Source organism: Pteropus alecto, unplaced genomic scaffold, assembly GCF_000325575.1.
Source record: "Pteropus alecto unplaced genomic scaffold, ASM32557v1 scaffold160, whole genome shotgun sequence".
Classification (NCBI taxonomy): domain Eukaryota; kingdom Metazoa; phylum Chordata; class Mammalia; order Chiroptera; family Pteropodidae; genus Pteropus; species Pteropus alecto.
Genome location: NW_006429864.1, coordinates 2,797,688 through 2,816,745, shown reverse-complemented (window position 1 = coordinate 2,816,745; position 19,058 = coordinate 2,797,688).

The following is a 19,058-nucleotide window of genomic DNA, read 5'->3' as shown; positions in this document are numbered from 1 at the left end:
CTCTATGGTATCTGAGAGATCAGGATAGTGGAAACGGGTAGGTGATGTCAAATGAGGGGACAGGGCTTTGTGTGTCCCAATAAGTCAAGACTATTAAAGCCAGAAGACTCCTCAGAGTGTGTATTCATGTCCTGCGGCAACAAAGTGCGACAAACTAGGTGGCTTAAAATAATAAGAACGTATTCTTTTACAGCTCTGGAGTCTGACCTCAAGATGTCAGAGGGCCCTGTTCTCTCCGAAGGTCTAGGGAGGAGCCTTCCTCGCCTCCTCCAGCTTCTGGTGTTTCTGGCAATCCTTGGCATTTCTTGGCTGTGGATGCATCGTTCTAATCTCTGCTTCCACCATCGCATGCCACTGTCCCTGCACATCTTTCTGTCCCTGAGTTTCCATGCCTTTTCTTCATACCCCAGTCCTGTTGTATTAGGGCTCATTCTACTTCAGGATAAACTCAGCTGAATTACAGGATAAACTCAACTGAATTACAAAGACCCTATTTCTAAATAAAGTCACATTCTGCAATCTGGGCGGACCTTCATTTTGGGGGAAGTCTATTCAACCCAATAGAGCAAGCAAGGGTCCCCAACCCCCGGGCTGGTACCAGTCCATGGCCTGTTGGGAACTGGGCTGCAAAGAAGGAGGTGAGCAGCGGGCTAGCAAGCGAAGCTTTGTCTGTGTTTGCAGCCGCTCCCCAGCGCTAGCATCACCGCCTCAGCTCCACCTCAGATCATCAGGCATTAGATTCTCGTAGGAGCACCGGTCCCTGGTGCCAGAAAGGGTGGGGACCGCTGCATAGGGTCCTTGATGTCCAACTCACTTGAAGAAAGTGAATCCTAGTGATTAAAGTGACTAGGTCTCAATTGTATGGTCACTTAATGGCAGAGCTAAGACAAGTTCAGGCCTTCTGCTCCATATCCAGGGTGACTTCTAAGGCACCAATATGTCTCCAAAGAGCACCAATTTGGCTCCGAGCTGAGGGTAGGGAAAAGGGATGACTTTGTTTCTGGAAGATTCCTGTGCTGAACTAGGCTTTTCGTAATAATGCCCACTAGAAACTGGGTTTTAGGGTTTTGATCTCTAACCTCTGTGACAATAGTTAACATACTCAAAAAGCTTACTATGGGCCAGCCACTGTTCTTAACACTTGAGCGTGTGTTAACTCCTTTAGTCCTCCCAACAGGTGGGGTCTGTCTGGATCCCAAGCTCACAAACTTCCTGTAGCACCAGGCTGCCCCAGTGAGAACTCAGAGTAAAAATGGCACTTTAGGTAATCCCCCACCCTCACCGAATGCCTATGAGTAATTTAAAGCTCAGTGGAATTTGAAAATGTCCACCTAGGCTGAGAATGGGGTAACCACAAAGGACAGTTGTCTATCCAAAAGCCAGTTGCTGGCCAATTAGCTGGGAACCTCCCAAAGCCGAATCTTTGGATATGTTCACAGATTGAGACAAGGACAGTCAATTAAGCTCATTCCAGCTGACGGCTGTGGTTTCCGGCCAGGAGATCCAACAGATGTGCCTCGGCAGCCTGTGCCCATCAGGGTGCAGATGTGGGACAAATGTCTCTGGCATGCTGTGCTGAGACAGGGAGGGGCAGAGAGGAGGAAGGCAGCTCGGGCCATCCGTGCAAACGGCTCAGATTTTAAGAACTGCTGGTTGGAACCCAGCGGCCCTGGCTCTCCACTCATTACATGCTGGGGGACTGTGGGCAGTAATTAACGATTACCCAATGGCATCAATTAAAGCCGAGGAAAGGGCTCAGTGGGACACACTGACTCTCAGAGAGGGCTTACAGAAGGAGGGGAGGGCCATCTCCTCCTGGGCCCGTGGAGACAGAAAGTGCTTGGGGATGCCATGGGGAACAAAAAAAGAAATGGACTTTTTTTTTTTTTTTTTGCCCTTGCCACTCCCTTGGTAATGATAGTTCTTACTGAAGGAAAAGTAGATGTGAAGGATTCAGGCTGTGAGAGGATTTATTTTGAGGTCACACGCTGGGTTGCTGGACCAGGTTTTCAGAGGAGTCTGAACAGACTGCTATTTGTGTCTACTTGGCACATTCAGAGAACAGACGTGTTCCTCTCATTTGCAAGGAGACTAAGGAAGCAGCAAAGGGCACAAACCCAGAATCTTGGGACCTGCGGCCCCCTGATGCTCCAACACTGCTTTGCTGTGTGACTTTGGATAGACCCTTTAACCCCACTGTGTCTGAGATCTCTCATTTCTCAAGTGAGGATAACGACACATGTTCTATCCTTCTCCATGAGCTATTGTGAGACTCAAATAGGACAGATACACAGAAGCGTTCTGAAAAGCACTATTTCAGCAGCAGGGACAGAAAGTACTGATGACTAAGAGCCAAGGGGAGCCGCTCAGCCTCCGACTAATCAGCCTCGGGAAACTGGGAAAGTCATCATAAAACTCTAATAGCTCACTATGGCCTTGAGTCATGGAGCTTTTTGCACATCTACCCGAAGCGATGGACCCGAGAGGCCCCAGAAAAATGCCCAAGGAAGCAATAATGTTTGCACATGGCCTCAGAAGCTCCTGGCCTCCCTAGGCCTATTTGTGGGCTGCCAGCAAGTCCCTAGACTCCCAGATTGCAAGTGCCTGCCCCAGGAACAGGAGTACGATAGCAGTGGCCTGATCTTGGCAATACACCTTGAGAAAGAACGCCTCAGTGTCAATGGGGACCATTCCAGGCAGACCGAAAGTGAGGAGACACATTACTTCTTATGTTCATCAGGATCTTTGTAAAAGAACTACTGCCCGTGCTCTATTTTTCAAGCAGGGTTTAGGGGTAACCTACGACACTCTCTTGAATGTCTTCTAAGCTGCAGCCCGTCCTCCAGTTTATCCTTCCATATGTCCCCTTCTACTTCTTGTCTTTCAGAAATTCATCAGAGTCTCTGAGCACAGAGAGCCGCCCTGCTGTTCTCAGCATAATCATGGATTGATTTCCTTTTTATATCTTTGCTGCCATTTCAATAGGATTTGGGGAGATGGGGAGGCAAACATGTGAACTCAGCCTTGAGCCAGACGCTTCTCATTTCTTTTAGATTATGTAAATCTCCACCTGCTCCACCCAGAGAAGGCCAGATGGGAGGCACCGCCTTGGTTTGCTTTTACGGTGTCATGTGAGACCATCTAGCTCCTTGTCCCTCAGTAGCCCCTGAGTGCCAGCATCCACTCACAGCACCATCCCAGCCATCCTGAGCCAGGGCGAGGCAGGGGCATGACAGCAGCAACCAGGTGTCAGTTGATGCACCTTGAGCAAGAATGTCTCAGCGTCACGGGGACCATTCGGTGAGCATGTCCCCCTGTGGCTGAGATGACTGGTTTGCTCTCCTGGGAGACCGTGTGGTCTCTGCTCTTTGGGCAGGGGTGAGCACTCATCCTATGTCCAGGTGTGTGCGCTTGCTCCCGCGAGCCAGCACAGCTGGAGGTCAAGAAAGCTCAGTGGAATTTGAAAATGTCCACCTAGGCTGAGAATGGGGTAACCTCTCTGGAGGTTCACGCTAGCTGCATGACATCGAACAAATTTCCTAACCTTTCTGTGCCTCCGCATCATCCACTCTAAAATAGAGAAAATATTAATACTTCATATGGCCGATATGAAAATTAAATGAGTTAATACATACGCAGTGCTTAGAACAATGTCTGGTAAGCATAGCAAGCATCTAATAAATGCAAGTTATTTGAGGATGGGGATAAAGGAGTAGTATAGACTGAATGTGTGTCCCTTTAAAGTTCATATGTTGAATCCCTGACCCCCAATGTAATGGAGATTGGAAGGAAAGGCCTTTGGGAGATAATTAGGTCTAAATGAGGGCATGAGGGTGGAGCCCCATGATGGGATTGGTGTCCTTATAAAAGGAAGACATACCAGAGGTCTCTCTCTCCACCACGTGAGGACACGATGAACAGGCAGCCATCTGCAGGCTGAGAAGAGAGCCCGCATTAGGCACAGAATTTACAGGTATCTTGATCCCAGACTCCCAGACTTCAGAACTGCTAGAAATAAAAGTCTGTTGTTTAAGCTCCTCAGTCTGTAGTATTTTGTTATAGCAGCCCAAGGTGACTAATACAGGGGGTATATTAGAGTTCTCCAAAGAAACAGAACCAATAGGATATGTATGTGCATATATATTAAGGCACTGGCTTGTGTGGTTATGGGGCTGGCAAGTCTGAATTCTGCAGGGTAGGCCAGCAGGCTAGAGACCCAGAGAAGAGCTGATATTGCAGCTTGAGTCTGAAAGTAGTCTGGAGGCAGGATTCCCTCTTCCTCAGAGGACCTCGGTCTGTTTTCTCTTAAGATCTTCGACTGATTGGATGAGGCCCATCGCGCTATGGAGGGTAATATGCTTTATTCAAAGTCTAATGATTTCAGTGTTACTCTCATCTGAAAACTACCTGCACAGCAACATCTAGACTGATATTTGACTGACCACCTAGTCAGTTACTCTCATCTGAAAACTACCTGCACAGCAACATCTAGACTGATATTTGACTGACCACCTAGTCACTGTGGCCTCACCAGGTTAACACATATTGACATGCAGAATTAACCATTACTGGGATGACTGAAGGTGACCAGTGTACAGGTTCACATGTGCACATTCAAGTGCATGCACTTCCTCAATGGCAGACTTGACACATACCACATACTTAAAATGCCACAAAGGCCAACACCGTCTCTGAAGCTGGGTGCTCCCGAGTCTAGATTCACTGAAGGTAATTGCAGAGGGCTATGCAAGCCCATGTCATTATCACCCTTTGAGCAGCAGCTCTCATAAATACCTTCTTTTGGGACAAGTGCAGACTTGGGGCCCTGATCCTTGAACAGGGTCCAGGAGGTGGCGCCTCAGGCCTCCACCATCCTACTAATGATGCTTTCCATTTGGTCTGCATGGTCACTGGGGGAAAGGGTGGTGGGATTATCACGCCCGTTCCTCAGAGGTATGTTTCAAACTAGAAGCTACACAGCTAGTAAGGATAGAGTCTGGACTAGACCTTGACTCTTTGGTCCCTATTTCAGGGCACTTTCTTACTAGGTCTAAGTGTCCTTCAAGCCCACAAACAGGGTCAACCTGTCATGTCAGTGGGAGGGGACCAAAGGGATTAAGAGGAAGCAGAAAAAGTTAATATTATTATCTCAAGCCAGTTTACTCATCTGAGCCTCAGTTTTTTCATATGTAAAATAACACAAGCTATAGGTTCCTAAAGAAGAGAAATCTTATCTTTTTCCTCCTAATCTATCCCCTGCCCAGGCTGTGATATAGTGAGCATTTAGTAAATGCTTGTTGAACTGAGTGGACAGTGAGGGGACTGTATTAGTTTGCTAGGGTTACCGTAACAAAGTACCATAGATTGGGTGCCTTAAACAACAGAAATTATTTTCTCACAATTCTGGAGGCTGAAAGTCCAAGATCAAGGTGTCAGCAGGGTTGGTTTCTTCTGAGGCTTCTCTTCTTGGCTTGTAGATGGCTTGAAGACATCTCCCTGTGTCTTCCGTCTATGCATGTCTGTGTTCTAATTTCCTCTTCTTACAAGGACACCAGCCATACCAGATTTGGGGCCCACACTAACGACCTCATTTTAACTTAATGACCTGATTAGTTCCTATCTCAAAATATAGTCATCCTCTGAGGTGCTACTGGGGGTTACGCCTTCATCATATAAGTGGGGGTGGGTGGGTAGGGGGAGAGACATAAATCAGCTCAAACCAGGGACTTGTTAGTCTCTAGAGTTGTTCCAGCTCTGACATTTGATTTCTCTAATGGCAAATCAGGAACTTTGGCTGTTGGGCCTTCCTCCCTCTAATGAACAGTTATGGGTAGAAATGAGCACATTAAACTCAACAATAAAATAACAGAGAACCCAATTAAAAAATGGGCAAAAGTCTTTAACAGACACCTCATCAAAGAAGGTATATAAATGGCTAATAAACAAATGAAAATATGCTCCACATCATGTGTCATCAAGGAAATGCAAATGAAAACAACAGTGAGCTATCACCACCAGCCCTGTTAAAATGGCCAAAATCTGGAAACCTGACAGCACCAAATGCTGGCGAAGATATGGAGCAACAGGAACTCCCATTCATGCTGGTGGGAATGCAAAATGGTGCGGCCACTTTGGAAGACAGTTTGGCAGTTTCTTACAAAACTAAACATATTCTTATAGTATGATCCAGCCATCATGCTCCTGGGTATTTACCCAAAGGAGCTGAAAATATATGTCCACACAAAAACTTGCAAACGAATGTTTATAGCGACTCTATGCATAATCAACTAAACTTGGAAGCAGCCAAGATGCCCTTCAGTAGGTGAACTGATAAACTGTGATGCATCCAGATAATAAAATGTTATTTGATGCTCAAAAAGAAATAAGCTATCAAGCCATGAAAAGACATGGAGGAACCTCAAATGCATATTATTAAGTGAAAGAAGCCAATCTGAAAAGTCTACATACTATATGATTCCAACTCTATGACATCTGGAAAAGGCAAAGCTATGGAGACAGTAGAAAGATCAGTGGTTGCCAAAGGATGGAGGGGGGTAAATAGATGGAGCACAGAGGATTTTTAAGACAGTGAAGAGACTCTGTATGATACTGCAATGATGGATACATGTCGTCACACATTTGTCTAAAGCCATAGAATGTACAATACCAAGAGGGAACCCTCAGTTAACTATGTACTTTTGGTGATTACTCTGTCAGTACAGGTTCATCAATTGTAACAAATGCACCATTCTTTAATCCTTTTACTGTTTATACCATTGTCGCATTTAAATTGGCAAAACTGTTCCCATGACAAATGAGACAGAGATGTGTCATGCAAAGAAAAATAAGTGAAGGTTTTCATAAAGCTTGAGAAGTATCACAGTAACACCAGGATGGCAGCGGCAGTCCCAGACACGAGCGTCAAGTCGTGAGAGTTGACGTTGGGGGAGGCTGTGCATGGGTGAGGACAGGCGGTGGGTGGGAAATCTCTGTTCCTTTCTCTTAAAAGTGTTTTTTTAAAATAAAGTCTTTACTAATAATTTTTAAAAGGTAACACCATATTGTTTATATAAGAAGCCTGGAAATGGTCAAAATCAGGGGGGAAAGATTAGTGTGTAGTTCAATGACGTTTTGCCTCCAGCAAAAAAAACTAATTGCCTGGTGTCAACCAGCCAAACAAAGCATCGGGCTTTGAAAATACTGAGGGGGAAACTGATCGGCATAATTTATTATTATCATTATTACTAAGCAAGCACCACCATTTAAGGCATTTAGATAATTTAAAGCCCTCTAAAACAATGTATTTGGAAGCTTATCAGTTGTCAAATACAACTGTATTCCGTTTTTTAAAAATGAGCATGTCAGGGCACTGTAGATACGTGTTGGCATCTATCTCTAGACGTGGTTGGATTGGGGCCTGGGTGTCTTGACTAGGTGATACATCCATGCTGTGGACACACGTTAGCAATAACAGGGTGTGACTATCAGTGCATGTAACCACCTGGATGAATCTTCAAGGAATACGCTGTTTCCGACCAGTGGTTATCACAGCCAGGACTAAGCACTGTCTAATTTGATGCAGACACAACTGTACTGGTGATGTGATATTTCTTAGCAATCAAATGAATATATCGTCTGCTTCTTTATTTTAAATAGAAAATTGTTTTCTAAAACTAAAATGTCTTGAATGGTCCAACTAATATACTGAGAGGAGCTGACAGCAAAGTACTTGCCGGATGATTCCATTTACTTAATGTCTAGAAAAGGATAATAAATCTAGAGGAAAAGCAGACATGTGGTTGTCTGGGCAGGTGGTGCAGGGAGAGGCCAGCAGGCAGATCACAGGGGCACGAGGACGCTTTCAGAGGTGATGGACTTGGTCGCTATCCTCACTGTGGTGATGATTTCACAGGTGGATACATTTGTCAAAACTAATCAAGGAGTACACTTTAAATGTGCGGTTTACTGTATGTCAATTAGACCTCATAAAGCTGTTCCAAAGGAGCAGCTGGAGCCACGTCAACATATTTATCAGAGTAAAGCACTTTACAACTTCAAGATCTGCAGAGGAGAATACCAAGAAGATGAGAGATAACTCCCCTATAGATTCCTAAGAGGTTCCAGGTACCCAGAAAGCAGAGGTGAGGGGGAGGTGGTGGAAACAAGATGAGCAGAGGAAAGTCTGTGGACACAGAGCACCGGGACCCAGGTCCCTATCCCACCCCATCCCCAGTGGCATCTGCTCCTTCAGGATTGGGCTAAGGACAGGAGGACCCAGACAGAAGTCCCCGAAGGCCAGACTCGGGTATCCTACCTGAAGAAAGTCCATGAGAATGATCTTCGAAGCTGGGTAAAACTGGATTGTTCATCTGTATAGAACATCGGATTTCTTTAAGTAGTTTGACAAAAGGCGGCCCAGAGGACCCCAGGGAAGCCTGCCCGAGAGTCTCTCCAGAACTCCCTGTAAGGAGGACAGGGCTCCCTCCCAGGCCCTGCCGTAAGTACCGGCCATGTGTCATCTGGACCTCCCCTCCAACATACACTGTCATTTCCTCTGCACATTGTCAAACAGCTGCTCGAGGCACAGAGGGGGCAGGAGCAGGGCCCCTAAGCCAGCCCATCTAGTTCAAACGCAGGCTCCAGCCTTGACGGAGAGCAAGCTGCTCAACCTGCGTGCTCTCTGTGCTATCTACAGCAGGGACAATGACAGCACCGGGCTGCAGGACGCCAGTGGTGTCAGTGCTTCGAGTGTTGTCTGCACGTGGAGGGGTCCACAGCGGTCGGCATTTTCCTCTCATTCAGGGGAGTTCCCACGAAGACATCTTTTATACTCCTTTTCCTCTTCACGCTGGCTTCACTGCCTGTTCTCTTTTGGGTGTTCAGACTAGGGGTTTCTCTGTGTCTGTCCCAGGTCACCACCAGCTTCTGAGTTTTAGTCCCTGCTCCTGCACCCCTCCTGAACTCCATGGAAACAGCTTCCCAAGGAACCGGCCACAGATCTTCCAGGAACTTGACTTTCCTCTCTGTTTTGTGCCCCTTCCCCAACCCCTTGGCATCCCCTCCCATCCATGGCCCCCTCCAAGGAAGCCAGGCACAGTCTGTGACCCCAGACTGGCCTGGTGAACCAGGTGGCAAGAGGAGAAGGAGGAGACCACTTCAAAGGCCCTCGCAGCTACCCAGGCAGGACAAGGCCAATCATTCATTCCTTTTCCTGCACTCAGCAGGGATCGTGGGCCCCGACTCTGTGTCGGAGGTGAAGGCCAGGCCCAGACCATCTGCAATGGCTGCTCTGATGCCCCTTTACCACTGGCAGCCTCGCAAGCTCCTGAAGGCGGGAGGGGTGTTTGATCCAGGCCTCGAACCCTCAGGATCAGCACCATTAAGCAAACGACCAAGATGAAGCCAGAAAGAGGGCTGACAATCATGCAATGCCCTCCTTCAAGAAAGGGAAGCGAGGGCTAAATATGGGATTTCTCCCTTTCTCTGCTTCCCAGAGTGAAAATAAACAGAACAGGTTGTTGTTGTTCTTAATTAAACTCTCTAACTTTAGACCTGCTTCTCTGAGCTCCTTATCTGGGAAACAGTAGACTAGAGACTATATAAGAAGGAAAATATTCTGTCAAAGGGAGGATGCCAGCTTTTGATTATTCAGCTCACATCTTCAACGACTTACTATGGCTTTAAAACAATATTTCATTGGCTCCTCATGAACTCTATAAAGGCTGATTACAAGCACGAGTTTATTTATCACCACGGCTGATACGAGGGACAGAGCCGGGATGTGAAGCCAGACCTGGGACCCAGAGCCCAGACTTCCTGGATACGGCTTCTGTGTTTTTCCAAGGCCAGCCAGAGGCCTCCACCCCCCACCCCAGTCCAGGCACTGGCTCCCCAGCCCCTGTCTCCTCAAATGCATCACATCTGGTCTCTGTGAAATAACCCTACCCTACCCTTAACAGAAGTCTCCATCCATCTCTTAGAGTTACCAACTCATCTAGTGTCCCCACCAAATAATCTCTCTTGTTCAAGAAAATTTATCAAGCTAAAAACCCCCATAAATTCTTAATGCTTTTAAATGAATCCATTATTTTAATAATCACCACAGCATCTATGCACATTTGAAAAACAATTTCACAGGGAACCATACTTATTCACTCTGACTAAAACACTCCCTCTGCCCATGAATCAGAAAAACCCCTAAATAATTCACCTCCAAGTCCCCAGGGTTCACACTGGCTGAGGATGCTGCTTTCCATCCCATAATCTCTCCCACCTGCTGAGCCAGCAGAGCGAGCTTGGATGGTCCCTTTGGCTGTCTTTTTTTTTTTTTTTCTGGTTTATTACAAGACAGAATTCTGCCCCCAGCAGGTCATGCTGTGCCACCTCCCCTGACAGGGCTTCAGGCCCAAACTTATTCTGAGCATCTCTTCTCTTCATAACAACAAATAACACAACAGCACACTTACTGATATTAACTCATTTCATCCTCAGATGACTGCCATTTTCCTCCAAATACTGAGGCTCAGAGAGATTTAAGCAACTTGTTTAAGGTTGCTGAGCTTGTGAGTGGGAAAGCAAGATGCAAACCCAGGTGTGATTTGCTCTCTGCCCTACAGTGGCCCCGTCCCCATTTTCCTGTCACCTCCCTTACAGCCATGAGATAGGAGTCTCCTGAAAGCTCAGAACGGATGGCAGGGTTTGGTTGCACAGGCTGAAGTCCCATGTACCTGCCCTCCCTGTCCACACGGCCTCGCTCTCCAGCCAATTTAGTTTCCAAGGCCCTACGCCAGTGTGAAGAGACAACTCTGTTAGTGATAGGGACTGTTCTGCTCTCCGCTTCCTGTCCCAAGAGGCTTCAGGAGGCACAAGAGCAGCCTTTGTGTGTTGGGAATGACAGCCGTAGCAGGCAAAGGCTCAAAGGAGCAACCTCGGGAGGGGAGCAGCTCCAAAGGGCATTCTGGCCAGCTCAGCCCAGAGTTTTCTGGATCGTATGCTATGAAGGGCTCCCCTAAAACCTTGGCCAGGACTCACAGGGCCTGAGGAAGTGTTTCCTCCGCTCTCTCTGGGTACTGTCTTCCCCTCTAGGAAATCCTTTCCAAAGGACCCTCTCACCTGCTGCTGATATGATATGCCACCTATGTCCAACAGGGGTCCAGCATCCCAGGCCAGTCTACCTCCAAGGACTCCTCCCCACCTCCCTGCCCCCACAAAGATCTCAGCAGTGGAACCGTCTGCCACACTTTGGCATTAATCCTGAGAACTCTCCAAATGCCCCAGGTTAATTGCCAAAGAAACAGCTCCCTAACAAAGGACTCTCTCTCCCCCACTACTCAATAGACTGAGGTTGAAATGAGTTTACACCTTGAGGCCCAAAAGCTGTGGCCCATCTGGTCCTTCTCCCTCCCCCTTCTACACTTAACAGTTTCAGGCAAGAGGTCGGCTGCTGGGCAGAGGCCTCTGGAGACCCCTTCCCAGATTATCCGCAATGAAAACCTACCCCATTCAAGGGCTGATGGGCCCATCTGTGCCTGAGCTTAGGGAATTATGCAAGCAGAGCCCCAGTACCTCCAGGGGCCTCCAAGCTGTGAGGAAGTTGCCAAGTGCAACCTCACCCCCCCTCTCCCTCCCCCAAAGCCAACCCTCTTCACCCAGACACCAAAAATAACCAGCAATTCTGCTGTCCCCCACCTGCCCAAACCCGAAAGTAAGCACTGAGCCGATCTGATTTCCTGCACTCCACACTGGGGAAAAGCAAACGCATTAGAGCAGGAAGGAAGCTTTTGGCCACTGATGCTACAGCTGCTGGTAATATCCAGACAACTCAGGCTTATGATGCAGGAGGGACGAAAAGGAAGGGTAAGGAACAGAAACGGGGAATGAGCTTCCAGTCCCCTCCTTGTACAAAAGGGGTGTCAGTGAATAGAGAGATCATGGAGCAGTAAAGAAGAATCCTGTGATTCCACGGACACGACTTCACCTTCCATAAAATTCTAGAGCAAAAGGAGATCCTACAGCTCCTTCAGTCCAAGCTTTTTATTTTAACAAGTGAGAAAACTGACCTTCAGAAACAGGGACGCCATGGTCACAGAGAGCTCACGGCAGACTCAGGACAAGAAACCACCTCTCCTACCCCCAGCCTGAGCGCCCCTCCCTCGTCTTCTGTTGTTCACAACACAAATCAATCACCCCTTTATTTCCATGCCTCGGTGTCCCTGTGTATAGATATTCTGCTGCGTGGAAGAGAAGGAGAAACAGCGGGACAAGAGCTGTGTGTGAAGAGCCGCCGTGGAGATGGCCGTTCATGAACTTCCCAGCCCTGAGAGCGCTCTCTCCCTCCTGCGACGAGGGACAGTGGAGTCCCCAGGTGTGATGGGGAGACCACGGGAGAAGAGCAGCTGGGCCCAGACCTCAGCGCTGACTTTTACTAGCTCAGCAGCCTTGTTGTAGAGCTCGACCCCTTTCGTCTCCTGATTCCATACGTAAAATATGTACAGAAAAGCCAACTTCAGCGGCATCGTAGAGTATGAGATATCTATATTTAAAATACTGCCTTGACAGCTATTAGTTGGACCTGTTCTTCAAGCTATGCTTATGATCGGAGAGGTGTCAAGAGTTCTCTATTATCCTACAGACCTGGACTTCTGATCTGCCCCAAACTAAGAGGAAGGCCAGTAGATGAAGGTAAATTACACAGATTCCTTGAGGTTAGGACCATCCCCAGGCGGTAAATTTGCTTCCCCTGGCTCTCTTCATGGATGAATGTAATGTGCCCTTTCTTGCCATGGTGCCCGTCCTCCCCGTGAAATGCTCTCCCTTCCACCGGTTTAAAGGTACCCATCCATAATCCCCCTCTCTGGAGTGAAGACCCTCCCCCAGAATACTCGAACCCTCATTGACATTCTCCTTCTTTAAACTTTCTCTGTGATTCAGCATCTCATTTTCTTTGATCTTGTCTTTTAACAAGAGCGTAAGTTCCTAGAGGGCAGAAATCACATCTTGTTTATTTTTAAATCTTGTTTGTGGTGGTCCGGTGCAAAGCCAAGAACGTGTATTAACTGAGTGTTCTCAGTTTGCGTATGAGCATTTTCCCACATTCCCTCGCCCTAATTCTTCTATTCTGGGTTCTTCTATACATAGGCAAAAAATATATATATGTATATATATAGCTCTAAAGAGGTGGGTCCAAAGAACTTACCCACTTCCTTGAAGATCTGAGGTTTCCATTGTTTATTCATTCTTCATCCATTAAGGAGATGAGAGTACCTATATCTGCCGAACAGAATTCATACTAGGGGAACTCTGGCCAGAGATGAACAAAAGCCTGGGAGACTCCATCAAACCTTGAGACAGAGACAGCAAATGCTATGGAGTCATTTATATCAATAATAAGTGCTAGATGCTTTTCACTCATTAATGATTCTAAAAGCTTTACCTATATTTACACATATAAACCTTATAACTGTCTTGTGAAGTAAGGGCTATCCTTATCCCCACTTTGGAGATAATGAAACTGAGGCATAGAGATATTAGGTCACTCGCCCAAGGTCGCCGCTAAACCTACAGAGTCAGAGGGCAGCCAGGCTGTCTGCTCAGAGCCTGTGTGCTGGAGCGTTCCACCGTGCTGCATCTCAGATCAGAGTCACCGGGCACCTGCAGGTGGAGGGACACAGGGAAGGGCATGACGTCACCGAGAGACTGCAGAGCGCTGGTAGCTGGAGCGATTAAAGAGTTAGAGCCGCTCTCCTCACCCCCGTGAACCCTCTCCTTAAAAGGACATCCTGAGCCCTCCTGTGAGCTGTCACTTGGAGCTCAGCTGACTCAGGGCTTCTGAGAGGCAGCCGGGCATTGCTGTCTGCCTGAGATTAGCCAGGCTCCCAACACAGGAGTCCTTGATCTCTCCAAAGCCACCCTTTCCATTTCTATGCAATTCTCTCCTGCTCTGATCTTGTAAAATCCCGCAAAGATCCCCCAGTTTCAGATCAGTCAGAGTCTGATTCCTCTGTCCTGTGTGTGGTAGCTATGCAAAGGGAGAAGTCCAACAAGGACATGAGAGATCATCAGAAGATGCTGGAACAGAGTAGACCCTCATAGCATTAATTTCTGAGAAAACTGGGGTTACATGCCTGGGGTCCACAACCCCTTGAGCAGGTAGGGAATCACCACTCTGGTGGGTATCCTTAAAGACAAGGAGAGAAGCTCAGAGTGATGTCTAAAGTAATGTTTGGTGCAGTTACTGTTGCGCTTGAATGTGGAGTAAAAACCACTGCTAACAATTATGGCTGAGTAATGGTGAGGCATGGGGCGGACCGGATCCAGCCACTGCAGGGCCCCAGACAAACTTCTATGCCAGTGGAGATTGCTGACGTTGCCCAAATCGACTTTCCGAGCAAGAGTTCCCAGAGAAACCTTCACCAGCCGTTGGTTCTATCATCAGTTGTGGAAAATCAGCACCTACTTCACATTGTCCAGAGACAATACAGGCCCAGAGAGAGCGTAAACCCAAGCCAGCCCCACGCCTGATGGCATGAGATCAGCCGACAGTATGAAAGAGCAGGCAAGTGGGGCTTTCTGAGGAAGATGTCAGTGGAAACGGAAGGAGCCAGTGACAGTCTCTCCATGCCAGCTTTCCCTGTGGGGTTTGACAGCTCCAGGTGCAGCTCACTGACGCGAATCGCCCACACGCAGCGGGGAGGGAGAAGGGTGGATCGCAAGGGGTAATGTTTACTCTGGGGGCACCACGTGGGCTGTTTTCGATGACCTCACCACCACTTCTCCGACTTCCTCTCCTACCAGTCTCCTCTGGCTCATTGTACTTCAGCCTCGCTAGGCTCCTTCTTGCTCCTCGAACACCCCGAGCGTGCCTCAGGGCCTTTACCCCCGCTGTTCTCTCTGTTTGGAGTAGTCTTCCACCAGATGTCGGAAAACCTCTTCCTCTGGTTTCTGCTCAAACATCACCTTATCGTATACCCTGGCACTGCTTATTTTCTCTAGCTACTCATCACCAGCCTCAGGGCCTTTACCCCCGCTGTTCTCTCTGTTTAGAGTAGTCTTCCACCAGATATCGGAAAACCTCTTCCTTTGGTTTCTGCTCAAACATCACCTTATCGGATAGGTGCCCTCCCCATGTACAGTCCACCCTTCCCCAGTAGCAGCACTCTCGTATACCCTGGCACTGCTTATTTTCTTTAGCTACTCATCACCATGTGTGAGAGAGAGAGACAGAGAGACAGAGAGACAGAGAGAGACAGAGAGAGACAGAGAGAGACAGAGAAAGACAGAGAGATCTATTTGGCCCTGACAGAACACAAGCCCCCTGAGAACAAGCTGTTTTGTTTCTTGTTTTATTTCTGTACCTAGAATAGTCCTCCCTTAGTTTCTAAATGATTTCCTTCTGAATCGGGCCTAGTGGCTTCCTTTTCTGTTGCTCATATTCTTTGTTGGTTTGTTGTCTGAAACCATAAATAAAATAGAGAAGGTAGTCTTTCTCACGGTCACGAGGCAATCACAGCCCTTGAACATAAGGCTTCACCTCTGTTCTTGCTGCCCCTGCGTGAATCCTTCACCCCGCCACGTACTTCTCTGGTTTATTCTCACCTCTGACCCTCGCTAACCCCAACCGGTGCTGTGTCCCCACTAAATATGAACTCCCTCCTGCTTATCTAAATTCCACTCAAACTTTCATACTACACTCTACGTGATCATTTTTTTCTCTGTTTGTTCACCGACTTCTCCATTCTCTGAGTCCTATGTCCCTCCCACATGGTTCAGCCCTAAAAGTTTAAAATGTGCCCTAGTCAGACTATAGCTCTTTGGGTACCGACAACGTGATTTCCACACCTTCTGCCTCCTCCTGGAATGAACACCATGCAGGGAGATAGTGCTTCTGTGCTGACCAATGTGTCAAAAAATAATAAAATTATAGGGCGTAGTGGAGCAGCATTTCTCTTGCTTGCCGATGTGGTTCCCGCTACCTCCATGCTGGTGTCCCTTACATCACTGAGCGAGATAAGGAAAAGCATGGGAAAGGGAAAGTTTAAGGCAGAGATCCTGTGCCCATGTGGTCACTCAGTCAATAAGCATTCATTAAGGGCCCAGGACTGTGCTAGCCAGTCCGAAGACAAATCTAGAATCATGGAACACTGAGCTGGAGGGAACCTTGAAGACGTCTGGTCCAAACCCTGGTGTCAGTTTGGGTATGTAGATGCACGCAACAGAAACTGACACAGGCTTAACTGCACAGGAAAGGGATGTATTTAAAGTACAGTGGGAGAGTTGGAGAATGAGGCCTAGAGCTCTGCTTCCAGGAGCAAAGCAGGCGAGTATCTGTTGCCGCTCTCAAGGGCCCTGGATTTCTCAGCTTGCACTGTGGCGGCGGCTGCCCAGGACACAGCCCTGTTTGTGATGCTGCCATCCCCAGGAGGGTCCTTCACTGTCCTTGCTTCTTTTCTATTCAAATTCTGGCCAGTGCACATCTGATGGGGAGAATCTAAGTCACCATCCGCCACCCCAGCCACAAAGGAGGGCAGGAAACAAGCATACTCTCACATTCCTTAGTGAGATATGGGCTTTGCTTCCAACCAAAAAGTCTTAGGCAAGGGATTCACCAAATGGAGGAGAGGATTCAAGGGCAAATATCCATCTACCCCTCATACCACAGCAGAGGCAACGGTGATCCAGAGAGATGGAGCAAATGGCTCAGGTCACAGCATAAATTACGAGTAGCTAGGACAACAACCCGGGTCTGCTGATTCCATATCTCATATTCTTTCCACTCACCTCTATGTAAAAGAAACCACTAGGGTGAAAATTAATAAAGGAAATCTCAACTAAAAGGTGGGAAGTCCTATAGAGGGCGTTCTCAGGCCCTACCACTCATCAATTAATCATCCCAAACAGGAAGAGGTCAATTACAGACCCCAACAGGAAGAGATGTACCTTGTACCTTGCATTCCCAACCATGAAGTGTGGCTACTTTCCTACCCCAACAGGAAGATTTTCCTCTTGCCCAGCAACAAGCCCAGCCAATCGAGACGCTGCAACTCAGCCAATGAGAAGCCGTGGTCACCTCAATTCTTACTTTCCTCCAAGGTACTTTCATTGCTGATGACTTCTTTGCCCCAACCCCCTTTCTATAAAAGCTTCCATCTTGTATAGCTCCTTGGAGTATCTCTCTGTTTATAAGACGAGATGCTGCCTGATTTGTTTAATAAAACCAATTAGATCTTCAAATTCACTCAGTTAAATTTTGTTTATTAACACTAGTAAAAAAGTGAAAAGCAGAGCAGGACAAATCACAGGAAGCAAATGTTCAATGATCCATGTCCCTGGTAGCTATTTTAGGTAATAAGTGTTCCTTAGGTTTGATCACCACAGTTTTTCAACATTTACTTCTCAGACATCATCTAGGACAGCTCTCCTAAATCACCATGCCACTTGGTTCCCTGACTTAACTCTGCTGCAGCTTCACTATTTATGTTGCAATATCAACGTATGTTGATATCCTCACCAGGCTGTGAGCAACCTGAGGTACAGCAGTGACCCCGGAAGCATTATGGAAAGAGGGACCATCATGAATGTGCACTGGGAGCATTACAGAGCAGTTGCTTTTATGATAGTCCCCTTCTCTATATTAAACCCCTACTTCCTATGTCAGTACAATACCTGCTTTTCACCTCACATTTCAGGATGCTTAAAATCGCCTTCTCCAAGTATCTTATAAAGGATCCCAGTGACAGCACAAAGCACAAACCCTAGAACCTGGCACTTGAGGTGGCCTTGCTAGGTCCTGGCCAGGTCTCTTCCTGGTGGGTGGCAGAAAACAAATGGCAAAGTTGGCAAAGCAGATGCGTGAGGCCAGGAGGAAGCGGTCTTAGCTGGGCAGCCCCTGATGAGACAGAAAGTAAAGGCAGGTGCCCGATGGCAGGAATCACCCTTGGCTTCTAGGCCCCTTAGAAACAAGAGGAAAGAGCCTGCAGAGATGCTGAGTCAACAAGACAGATGTCGTAGGAATGAGGTAAGAGCTCTCTGGAAGGACATGCAGCCTTCCCTTCACCTTGGAATGAAAATACTTTAATATCTGTTTGAAAACCTTTTTCAAGTTCACTGTAGCACTCCCTATGCTTCATTTCAAGTTCATCCAACCTTCACACTTACCCACATATGAAATTTGCATTGCCATCTCTGGGGCTTCCTCAGGGCTGTTGTCCAAGCTCAGAGGGTCCTTCCTTACGCCCAGCCCACCTTTTAAAATTCTTGCATCCTATAAAACCCAGCTCAGGTGCTGTCTCTTCCAGGAAACTTCTCTGGCCACACCTAGCTCCTTGCCGACATCTCAGGGCAATACTTGCTCTTACCATTGGCTTCAACAATTTTTCTATGTTGTAGTTTATCCAGGGGTCCCCAACCCCCGGGCCATGGACAGGTACCTGTCAGTGGCCTGTTAGGAACCGGGCCGCACAGCAGGAGGTGAGCGGCAAGCCAATGAGCGACACTTCATCTGTATGTTCAGCCGCTCCTCAGAGCTAGCATCACCGCCTCAGCTCCACCTCAGATGATCTGGCATTAAATTCTCATAGGAGCAGCAGTTCTTGGTGCCAAAAAGGTTGGGGACAGCTGGTCTATGCCATACTATTTTCTGAATATAGGACGTGTCTCCCACACAAGATATTTGTCCACAGCATTTTGCATAATGTCGTGCACATTATTATGTACAACAAATATTATAAACAATAAATATTATAAACAAAATAACTCATTGACATGCTATCAAATTCTATATTCTACATTATTTATTTGGTCTCAATTTAAGTGATTTATTGATTTTTAGTAACCTCTTTTTAAAGTTTAATTTAATTATCAGAGTAATACATACTGACAGACATGCAAAATAATGCAGACACCAGAGGTTGGCTCAACGAAACATTCCTGGACGTTTCTCCCTCATCTACCTGTAGTTAGTCTGGAAAAGCTAAGATATTCGATTTCCCAGCATCCTTTGTTGCTGAAGAGAGGCAGGGGGTACACATTCCAATTCTGGCCAATGAGACCGAAATGGTGGT